General features: G+C 38.7%; 1 pseudogene; it reads left to right on the top strand.

The window, feature by feature from the left end:
* Positions 1-8,210: 8,210 nt before the first annotated feature.
* Positions 8,211-8,613, top strand: LOC102498409 (60S ribosomal protein L30-like; annotated as a pseudogene).
* The last annotated feature ends 1,729 nt before the right edge of the window (positions 8,614-10,342 follow it).

Genomic DNA, 10,342 nt, shown 5'->3' with positions numbered 1-10,342 from the left:
GCAATCTAGAGAAGCATGAATAAAACTCATATAATAATATAATAAATAATATAATAAACTTATGCAGTTACAATGAATAGCATTTACTATTTTCCAGACATTGTTAAATTATATTAAATGTCATTCCCATCCCATTAATAATCTTATGAAGTAGTTAACTTTTTTTTTTTAAAGATGAGGAAACAAAGGTAAAGAAAGTTTAAAGAACTTGCCTAAGGATGCACAAAGAAATGAGAAAGCCTAAATTTGCATTCATGCAGTCTGGTCCCAAGGTCTATATATACATTTTTTTTTTTTTTTTGAGAAATTTTTGCTATAGGGTGCGTGCGCTTGCCAGAAAGACAGAGAGAGACAGAGAGAAAGAAAGCGAGAAATCACCCCCCGGGGGAATGGCCACGCCACAATCCCTTCTTCTCCATTCTCCTCTCGGAATCTTGGGCATATACACGCGCACAGCGTAAGTTTAAGCTACTGGGTCTGGGACTCGAACTGCAGTCGACTACATGGGAGTTCAGCAACACAGCCATTATGCCAACTGCTGGTCCCCAAGGTCTATTCTTAACTACTAAGAATTATGAAATAAATCTATTAGATGATAAAATGAAGTTACCTGTGAGTAACACGCCCAAAATAGCAGTGATTTAACTTTGATAGAACTTTATTTCTCACAAAACACTGAAGGTAATACAGGATTAGTATAATGGCTCTGCTTAAAGAAATCTTGGAATGCTCAGGCTACTGCTCTTTGCGAGCACTCTGCCCTCCTGCCCTGAGACCTTACACTCCAAAGGGAGTTCTAACCACCATATGTACATTCTAAGCATGTTTCAGAGAAAAAGAGAAGGGGCACTGGACACCTGCTGGCTGCCTTTAAAATGAAGGTTCTTAGCCAATGAGTGGTATGTTGGTTAAGGTGCTGGATTTCACATGGCTGACTCCGTAGTTCAAATCTTAGGCCAGACTGCTTGAAAAACGTTCCAGGAGCGGGTCTGTGAATATGCCTAAAGTCCTGGGAAAAGAATAGAGGAGAAGGGGTGGTGGTGTGGTCATCCCTCTTGGGGGGCGATTTATTACTTTGCTTCTGTCTCTGTCTCTGGGGAGCACATCCCTATGGCAAAAATTAAAAGAAAAAAATAGAAGGTTCTCAAAAGGTACCTCAAGTGTCTTCTATTTGGTGTGAACTTTGTTGTACAGCCATAATTCGCTGCAAGGAGGTCTAGGAACTAGTCTTTATTCTGGACAACCATGTGCCAAGCTGAAAATAGGGATTCTTACGCTATGGGAAAAAGAGACAGGGCACTTTAAATCCTTTATCTCTCTCCTTCTTTCTAATGGTAGGAAGAGACAGAGAAATAGGTCTTTTTAACAGAGTCTCATTATGCCCCAATCCTCCTGCCCCTGTCTCCCAGTTAGCTAGGATGACAGGTGCACACCATACCATGCTCAGTCTGTTTAGATTGATCTGGGAAACAAACCCATGCATCCCAAGATCCCTAACCCATGCTGTAGCAGCTTACCACATGCACCTGAAGATAGACCCTTTATCTCTTTTAATCCTTGCAACGACACTATGAGTAGATGCCTTCATTTTAATATAAAGAAACTGAGACCCAGAGAGAAGTAATTTAACTAAAATTAAGAGCAAGTGGCAGAAACAAAGTCAACCTCAGGTCTGTCCAACTACAGAGCTAGTATTATCAACCACTACTTTCATACTTCCCAACCCAAGATACAGATTTATTTGTTATTTGTTATTAAAGTATTGATAAGAAAATAATATAGTAAAGTTAACTCATAGAGTGTACCTCCTCAAGTTTCTTAGAGAATAAGGGGAGAAAAAATTATCAAGAAGCAGTACTAAGGATTAAAAGGTAAATTGGAAAATGCATGAAAATTCTTAGTAAAATACTCCAATACAGGAAAGTTAAATAGACTAAATTTACATTTCCAGGAGTGGAGGTGGGCAAGGTGATACTTTTAGAGAAGATTCTATGTACCATCTTCAATCTCCACAGAAATAGAAAGTTTTGCCAAGATCTGGATGATCAGGGCACTGCACAGTCAAAGGAATAATCCAAAACCCACAGGAGAGAGATATACCTTTGGCCACATGGCATGGGCCCTGGAACATTTCATGGGATCTCAAGAAAGAGCAAATTCCTGACCCTGAGCAGAGGATAAGGTAATCTGTCTTGCCAATAGATTTAATCTTTTTTCCTACTCGACCTTTTCCAAAATTAGGCTATAGATAAGTGAATAAAAAGTAGTACCCAGCCACCAAATTTAGCTCTGAGGTCAACTTATTCCCCGAAAAAGTGGAAAGAATATCAAGAATTCGTATGCAATGTATCAGAACAGAAAAACAGAGCTTCTCCTGTCAAGTATGAGCAAATTAAAATCCTGAAAGTACACCATATGCAAAAGGTAGATGAAGAGCCCATATAAAAGAAAATTTATTTCAAAGAAACATTCCCTACCAAAGAACATGAGTTATGACACAAATTGAAAATGTCAAGAGTTTAGAGATGGATATTAAATATAAAAGAAAAAAGCTGAAGAAATAATACAGAAATATAAACACAATTATAGATCTAATAGATAAATTTGAAATAATGGAGAAAAATTGGAAATCAAGTTACCAGTATGGAAGTCACACTGGTGACTAGAAATTAGCAGCAAAAATGCAGAGGAAAAGCAGATTAATGTAATTAGATAATGACTGATACATCCCAAAGTACAGATTATTGGTATCCTAAGATACATATTATTGGTATTCCTAAATTTGAGAAATCAAAAAATTGAATGAAAAATATATTTAGAAGTAAAATAGAGGAATATGCTAACTGACGTTACAGATGAAAAAATATATACTGTATATTAGGGAGAAAAAGATGATAGGGTCTACATATAAGCATATCCTAGATGAATTAGTTAGGATAAATAGTATTTTTAAATCATTTGCCATATCACCTCCTCTGCCAACTAGCAATTAAAGGGAAAAGTTTAAACATTTACTCTGCCTTTTTGGATAAACCAAAATTTATCCTCAGTTAATGAAGAGAAGCTATTTGCCTAAAAATAAACGTAGAAAAGAATGATAGATTTAGAAAATCAACCCACAGATGTAACTGATTCAGGCAAAGTTCATAAATATATACTATAATAATTAGATTAAAAAATATTTCCATATTGCCAAAGAATCACCCTACAGATTATTTACCTTTAAGTGGAGAGATCTGAAGGTCACCATCTCAATCAATTTATTAAACTTAATATCCCTAATAGCAGAACAACTAGCTCCTCCTATCTACCTCCTGATGTGATACAGAATGAAATACAGCCTTAAAAAAAATTTTCAAGAGATTTTTGCTATTGGGCACGTTCACTCACTGGAGAGACAGAGACATAGAGACAGAAAGCAAGAGATCACTCCCCAGGGGGGATGGTCATGCTGCAATCCCTTCTCCTCCATTCTCCTCTTGAGATTCTGGCCATGCACGCACATGCAGCTGGTATGTTTTAAACCACTGGGTCCAGGACTCGAACTGCGGTTGACTATGTGGGAGTCCTGTAATGTCCCCAAAATATTTTTACCAAATAATATCTAACTGAAGTCTAATAAAATTTTAAGACTTAACTTTCAGTTTACAGAAATAAAAGGGAGGGATAGATAAACAAGTAAATTGAAATGACAAGCCGACAACCAGGTGATGTCGAAAGGTAGGACAGTATACAACATGACTGGTCAGGCTGCCACGAAGAGTAAACCTAATAAGGCAAAAATACAAAGCAAAAAAGTAGGGGATTATTCTTCACTAAGAGATTAAAGAAATGTAACAACCAAATACAATGTGTGACTCCTAACTGCCTTGTTTGGTTTGTTTTGAAGGCCACGAAAGAGAATATGGGGAGAAGCAACAATGGGAAATTTGAATATAGAATGAATAATGAAGGATATTGCTGTTTTTTTTAAAGAATTATTTTTATTTTATTTTATTTTATTTATTCATTCACTTATTTTTTTTAATTTGACTAGAGGGTGACAGAGACAAGAGAGGAGAAAGTGGGAAAGTGAGAGAGCAAGCCTCCAGGTCCAGGAATTGAATCGTGGTCGGCATGTGGGAATCCAGCATCCTTAACCACCACCACGCCACCTGCCAGCCCCAGGATATTGCTGTTTTAATTCTTAAGAAAATCTTATTCTTAGAAAACACACCCAGAAGTATTTAGGAGTACAATGTTATGCCTGCAATTTACCTTCGAATGATTTTGGAAGAAATGTGGATTGAAACAGAGATAGAGATGTGAGAGGTCATCAAAAAGTTCCTAGAAAATGTGCATTATGAAAAAACTATGCATGGATAGAAAACGTTTTTACACCAAAGTAAACTGGTACTTTAATTCTATTTTCCCACCAATTTTTTGAAGTTATCTTTTATATATGTGTATATATGTATATACATATATTACACACACACACACACACACACACACACATCCGTAAGATATAAAGTAAATATGGGAATTTTTAGCAATTGTTGAATCTAAACATTTTTCTACTTTTTTTTGTTTGAATTTTTCTTAGGGATCTAGGTAGAAACAGAAGTGGAGGTTGAGCATGAACTGAAAGTGAGCTGCCTTAGTTTTTGACGCTGCAACTTGCAGTGCCAGGAAAAAAAAAAAATGGAGTAGTGTCTGTAAGTTCTGAGAGAGAGGAAAGTATAATATCAGAATTATACATGGTTAAATTGTTAAGTGTAATGGCAACAGGAAGGCATTCTGAAACATTAAGGCATTTTCTAGCCTGACAGTTAATGATGAAATTCAATGGCAAATAACTAAAGATTCCAAATCAGCCATTAAAGAAGGTAGAAGTTTCTCTCTTACACATAAAGCCTGGAGGCAGATAGTTCAGGCCTTGGGACAGTGTCAGAGACTTAGAATTCTCCCATCTTGTTCTATTATATCCAGCACAGATCTTCTTCCTCACTGTCTAAGAAGACAGAGCTTCCGTTTGCATTCCAGGTGACAGGGAGAACCGAAGATGGGCATATCCCCTCTCTGTAAGGATATGTTCTGTAAGTTTCCTACAATGCTTTTGCTTAAATCCCGTTAACCAGAACTTCTAGCTCCAAAGGAAGCTAGGATTGCACATTATATTTGTGAGGGCAGTATATACATTTAAAATTAAGAATATTTCACTGAGAAGGAAAGAAAAAAGTGATGACAGTATTCACTAGAAATTTCTGCTGCAAGACCCTTGAGTCCTTTTTGAAAAAACTACCTGGTAATATTCAACTGCCCAAGAAATTAACAACAACAACAAAAATCAGAATACAGAAGTCATGGTAAAAAGATGGAAGGTGGGGCCAGACAGTGGTGGTAAAATGCAACTCTTCTGCAAGGCAATTCCACACGGAATGATTCCCAGTTCAAGTCTGGAGACTGCCGCTGTGTACACTAAGCACACGCATGCCCATGATCTGGGGCTGGCTGAAAGCTGGGAGCAGATTATGGATTTGGGACCCTGTTGGGGATGCTGTCTCTGTCAGTCTCTCTCACTCATGGAAGAAAGAAATACTCCCCCCTCAAAAAAAGAAAATAATAATAATAATCCCCCCAAAAAAGAAAAGGTGGGAAATGAGCACTGAATTAATAGGGAAACAACTCTCCAGTCTTCAGTTTCACCTAAGTGGTTTTTTTCTTTTTTTTTTAATCAAGTAAATTAGTTGAGATGAGACTTCTGCTTTTTTGTTTTTGTTTTTAGTTTGTCAGAAGGTGCGTACACTTGCAAGAGAGAGAGAGAGAGAGAGGGAAAATGAGAAAGCATTCCTCAGCGTATATGGTCACCCCACAATCCTTTGTCCTCCATCTCTTCCTCCTTTTGGATTTTGGCCATGCACACACATGTGTCCAGCATGTGTTTCAAGTCACCTGGGACTTAAAATGTGTGGTGAATCATGTGGGATCCAGTTCATGTGGGATCCATCAGGCCACTGGCTAGCCTGAGACTCTATTTTTTAAAAAGTTATTATGATTGTGTTCTGAAATTATTGCTATTCATTCAGTTATCTATCTAACCCATCCATCTGTGTCTGTGTATCATGATCTTGTAATAGAGTTCACAAAAACTACCCTGTTATTTCTGAAGCAGTGAGATTTAGAAAGTTTTTTTGTTTTCCTCTTGATATAATTTTGACGACTTAAAATGTTTGAAATGGGGCCAGCAGGTGGTGAACTATTTGTAGTACTGGACTCCCATACGGCAGAATGTAGTTTGAGTCCCAGAGCTGGCAGCTTGAAACTCACGCTGGGTGCATGTGCGTGTGCGTGCATGTCCAAAATCCCAAGAGGAAAATGGAAGAAAAGAGATTGCCCCTGGGGGGTGATTTCTCACTTTCTTCCTCTGTGTGTGTCTCTGGCAAGCACACGCACCCTATGGCAAAAAACTCTCTTAAAAAAAAAAATGTTTGAAATGAGCTAGTACCATTTTTATTAAAACAGTAAGTCTGGAGACTGGATGGTGCCCCAGAGGTCAAACATCACCGGGAGGCTAAGCCACATGTGGAGGTTCTGAGGTTGCATGCAGAGATTTCTCTGAGTATACAGTTGCATGTATGTCTGTGCTCTGGAGATCCCTGAGGTTGTGGTAATAATGATGTGAGGACCTTTTTGGGAGTGCTGCCTCCCTTTATCTCACTCTTTTTGTCTCATTTAAAGAAAAAAATAAATGGAAGAAAAAATAAATAAAACTTAAAATAAAACTTTAAATTTTGTTGTTGTTGTTGTTGTTGTTGCTATAGGGCGCATGCGCTCGCCAGAAAGACAGAGAGAGACAGAGAAACAGAAAGTGAGAAATCACCTTCCAGGGGAATGGCCACACCACAATCCCTTCTCCTCCATTCTCCTCTCGAGATCTTGGGCACACATACACACGCGCCCTGTGTGAGTTTAAGCCACCAGGTCTGGGACTTGAACCGCAGTTGACTACTTGGGAGTCCAGCGACATAGCCATTATGCTAACTGCTGGTCCCCCCCCAAAATTTTAAAACCAGTCATTGCTCTTAAAAAAAAATCTGTTGATGGTAAATTATATTTTTATAAGGAGTCATTAAAACCTATTCATTAACACCTTGATAAATGGCAAGTTTCAGAACCTGTCAGGGGCCAGCAGGTAGGTAGCACGGTGGTTAAGGTGGCTGGCTCTCACACGGCTGACAATGCAGTTCATGTCCTAGACCTGACGGCTTGAAAAATGATGCTGGGTGGGAACCAGCAGTTGGCGTAATGGCTATGTCTCTGGACTCCCATATAGTCGACCGTGGTTCGCGTCCCAGACCCGGTGGCTTAAAACGCACGCCGGGTGCGTGTGCGTGCGTGCCCAAGATCCCGAGAGGAGAATGGAGGAGAAAGGATTGCGGCGTGACCATCCCCCCTGGAGGGTAATTTCTTGCTTTCTGTCTCTCTGTCTCTGTCTGTCTGGCGAGCACACGCGCCCTATAGCAAAAACCTCTCCCAAAAAAAAAAAAAAAAATGATGCTGGGTATGTGGATGTGTGTGCCCAAAATCCCCAAAGGAAGAAGTGGAGGAGAAGGGATTGTGGTGTGGCCATGCTCCTTGGAAGATGCTCTCATTTCCTGTTCTCGCTCTCTGATGAGTGCATGTGTTCTCTGGAAAAAAATTTTTCTTACAGTTATTTTTAGATTTTCAGGAATGATTTCTTATTAACAGAGGGAAGATTGATTTTTAAATTAAAGTTCATGGTTTTAATTTATCATCCAGACGTCTTATGGTTAATGTTTTTATAGGAACATTAAACATTTCAAGTAAACTTTGTGAGTCGTGTTAAGAGATATAAAATGTTAGCGCTAAAGGGAATAGACATTATCAGTCATTTATGAAGAAAAGAACTTCAATTTTTTTTTCTTTATCTCTTTTCAAACATTTTCAACAGAGTTTAAAGAGGTTCTATTGAAATCATAGGCAATGTAGTCTAAGAGAATATCAAATTAATTAAAAGTGTCCATGATCTTTTAAATTGAAGATGGAGGTCCTCTCTATTCTCTGTACTGTACAATGAAGACAACACAAAAGAGCCAGATCAGATGGGTGAGAAAAAACTTCTTTAATCTATGTTTTTAAAGAAGCCATTCTGCTCTTTCTTGCTTCCTGCCACCTTGGCGGCTGCTTTTGGTTGGGAGCCGTCCCACACCTTAGGCAGGAAGATGGTGGCCGCAAAGAAGACGAAAAAGTAGCTGGAGTCGATCAACTCTCGGCTCCAACTTGCTATGAAAAGTGGGAAGTACGCCCTGGGGGACAAGCAGACTCTGAAGATGGTCAGACAAGGCAAAGCCAAGTTGGTCATTCTCACCAACCACTGCCCAGCTTGAGGAAATCTGAAATAGAGTACTATGCCAGGTTGGCCAAAACTGGTGCCCATCACTACCGTGGAAGTAATGAATTGGGCACAGCATGTGGAAAATACGACAGAGTATGCACACTGGCTATCATTGATCCAGGTGATTCCGATATCATTAGAAGTATGCCCGAACAGACCGGTGAAAAGTAAATCATGCAACATTTTTCTTTAGTAAAGCTTGCCAGAACTTGTTTAAAAAAGACTGGGAAAAAAAAAAAAAAAAAAGAAGCCATTCTAAAAAGCCCTCCTAGAAGCACTCCTAGTCAGTTTGTCTTTCAAATATAACTAGCTAGGACTATTATGTAAAATATAGTTTACCTGAAGACCAACTTGTACAGACATTTCTTTTTTAATTGCCAGAAGGCACATGCACTCACAAGAGAGTGACAAAAAGAGAAAGAGACAGAACAAGAAAGTACCTTTGAATGGGGCAGGGTCATGCCACAATCCCTTCTCTATTTCTCCATCCTATTGGGATTTGGGGAACTCATGTATACCTGTCTGGCATGTTTTTCAAGATACTGGGACCAGGATTTGAACCATGGTCAGTGATGTGGGATCCAGCTCCTTAACCACTAGACTACAGGACCAGCCTATATTTCTTAATCTAGGCATTGGCCCTTGTAATAATCCTTTCTTTCTGTTCCTGATTCTATTTCATTTATCATGTTTGTTTGTTTTTTGGAAAGGTCTTTTGCTAGAGGCACATTCGCTCCCCAGAAAGTCAGAGAGAGACAGGGAGAAGGAAAGCGAGAAATCCCCCCCCCCCCAGGAGGAATAGCCATGCCATAATCCCCTCTCCTCTATTCTCTTCTTGGGGTCTTGGGTACGCACGCATACATGGTCGGCGTGAGTTTAAGCCACTGGGTCTGGGACTCGAACCATGGTCGACTACATGGGAGTCTAGCTACATAGCCATTATGGCAACTGCTGGTCCCATATCGTGTTTGTTTTTAATATAGCCCCTTTTAAAACATTTGCCTGAGATCTCTAATTTCAAAGAAAGGATGTGAAAATTAGTGATATAGCTAATAACATACGTTGTACTTTCAGTATCTTTCATCTAATTGTTAGGTCCTGACCAACGAATCTGGTTTCATGACATATTCTTCCTAAGTGGACCATATAGGATAATCAATGTACCTTCTTTAAAATCTGTACCAAGAAAAGCCTTATTTGCATTAGTACATTCTATGATCATCTCTTCTACATACACAAGGGTCTTTTAAAAGTTCAGAGAAAAAAGTATTATGAAAAAAATGCATGAATTTCAAAATTTTAGGCACCAAAATAAACTTGTACTTTAATTTCATTTATCCATGCATTTTTTGAAGCTCCTTTAAAGGAAGCTCAGGTGTTTGCCAAGAATAAAGAAAAAACACAAAAACAACTTAATTGAGTGTACGTACAGAGAGGTAAAACCTGAGCACCGTACTGGTACAGAAAGGCATTAATAATTCTACACAGAGTGTCATGGAATAATGCAATGGGGAAACCCTTTCAGTTCAGATATAAGACTCTGGAGGCAGACTTCCCGAATTATGATCCTTATTTTGCCACTTCGTAGTCTTTTTGCCTTGGGCAGATTTCCTAATCTCTCTAAGCCTCAGTTTCCTCATCTATAAAATAGCCATAATAGTATTGATCTCATAAAGTCATTTACAGATTGAAGGAATTACACTGAGTGAAATATATATAAGGGGACTTCGCAAATTTTATGCAAAAGTGGAATTAAAGTATGAGTTTATTGTGGTGCAAAATGTTTTGAACTCCATGTATAGTATTTTTTTTTTCCTAATGTGCATTTCTCACTAAGTTTTTGAAGACCTCTCAAATAAAGCAATCCAGGGTTCAATATTGACTTTTTGTTGTTGTTCTTGTTAAGGTTTTTGCTATAGGGCACGTGCACTCCCCAGAAAGACA

This window comes from Tupaia chinensis, unplaced genomic scaffold (assembly GCF_000334495.1).
Source record: "Tupaia chinensis unplaced genomic scaffold, TupChi_1.0 Scaffold000622_1, whole genome shotgun sequence".
Classification (NCBI taxonomy): domain Eukaryota; kingdom Metazoa; phylum Chordata; class Mammalia; order Scandentia; family Tupaiidae; genus Tupaia; species Tupaia belangeri.
The sequence above is the reverse complement of the archived record's forward strand: the minus strand, read 5'-3'. Positions and strand labels throughout refer to the sequence as shown.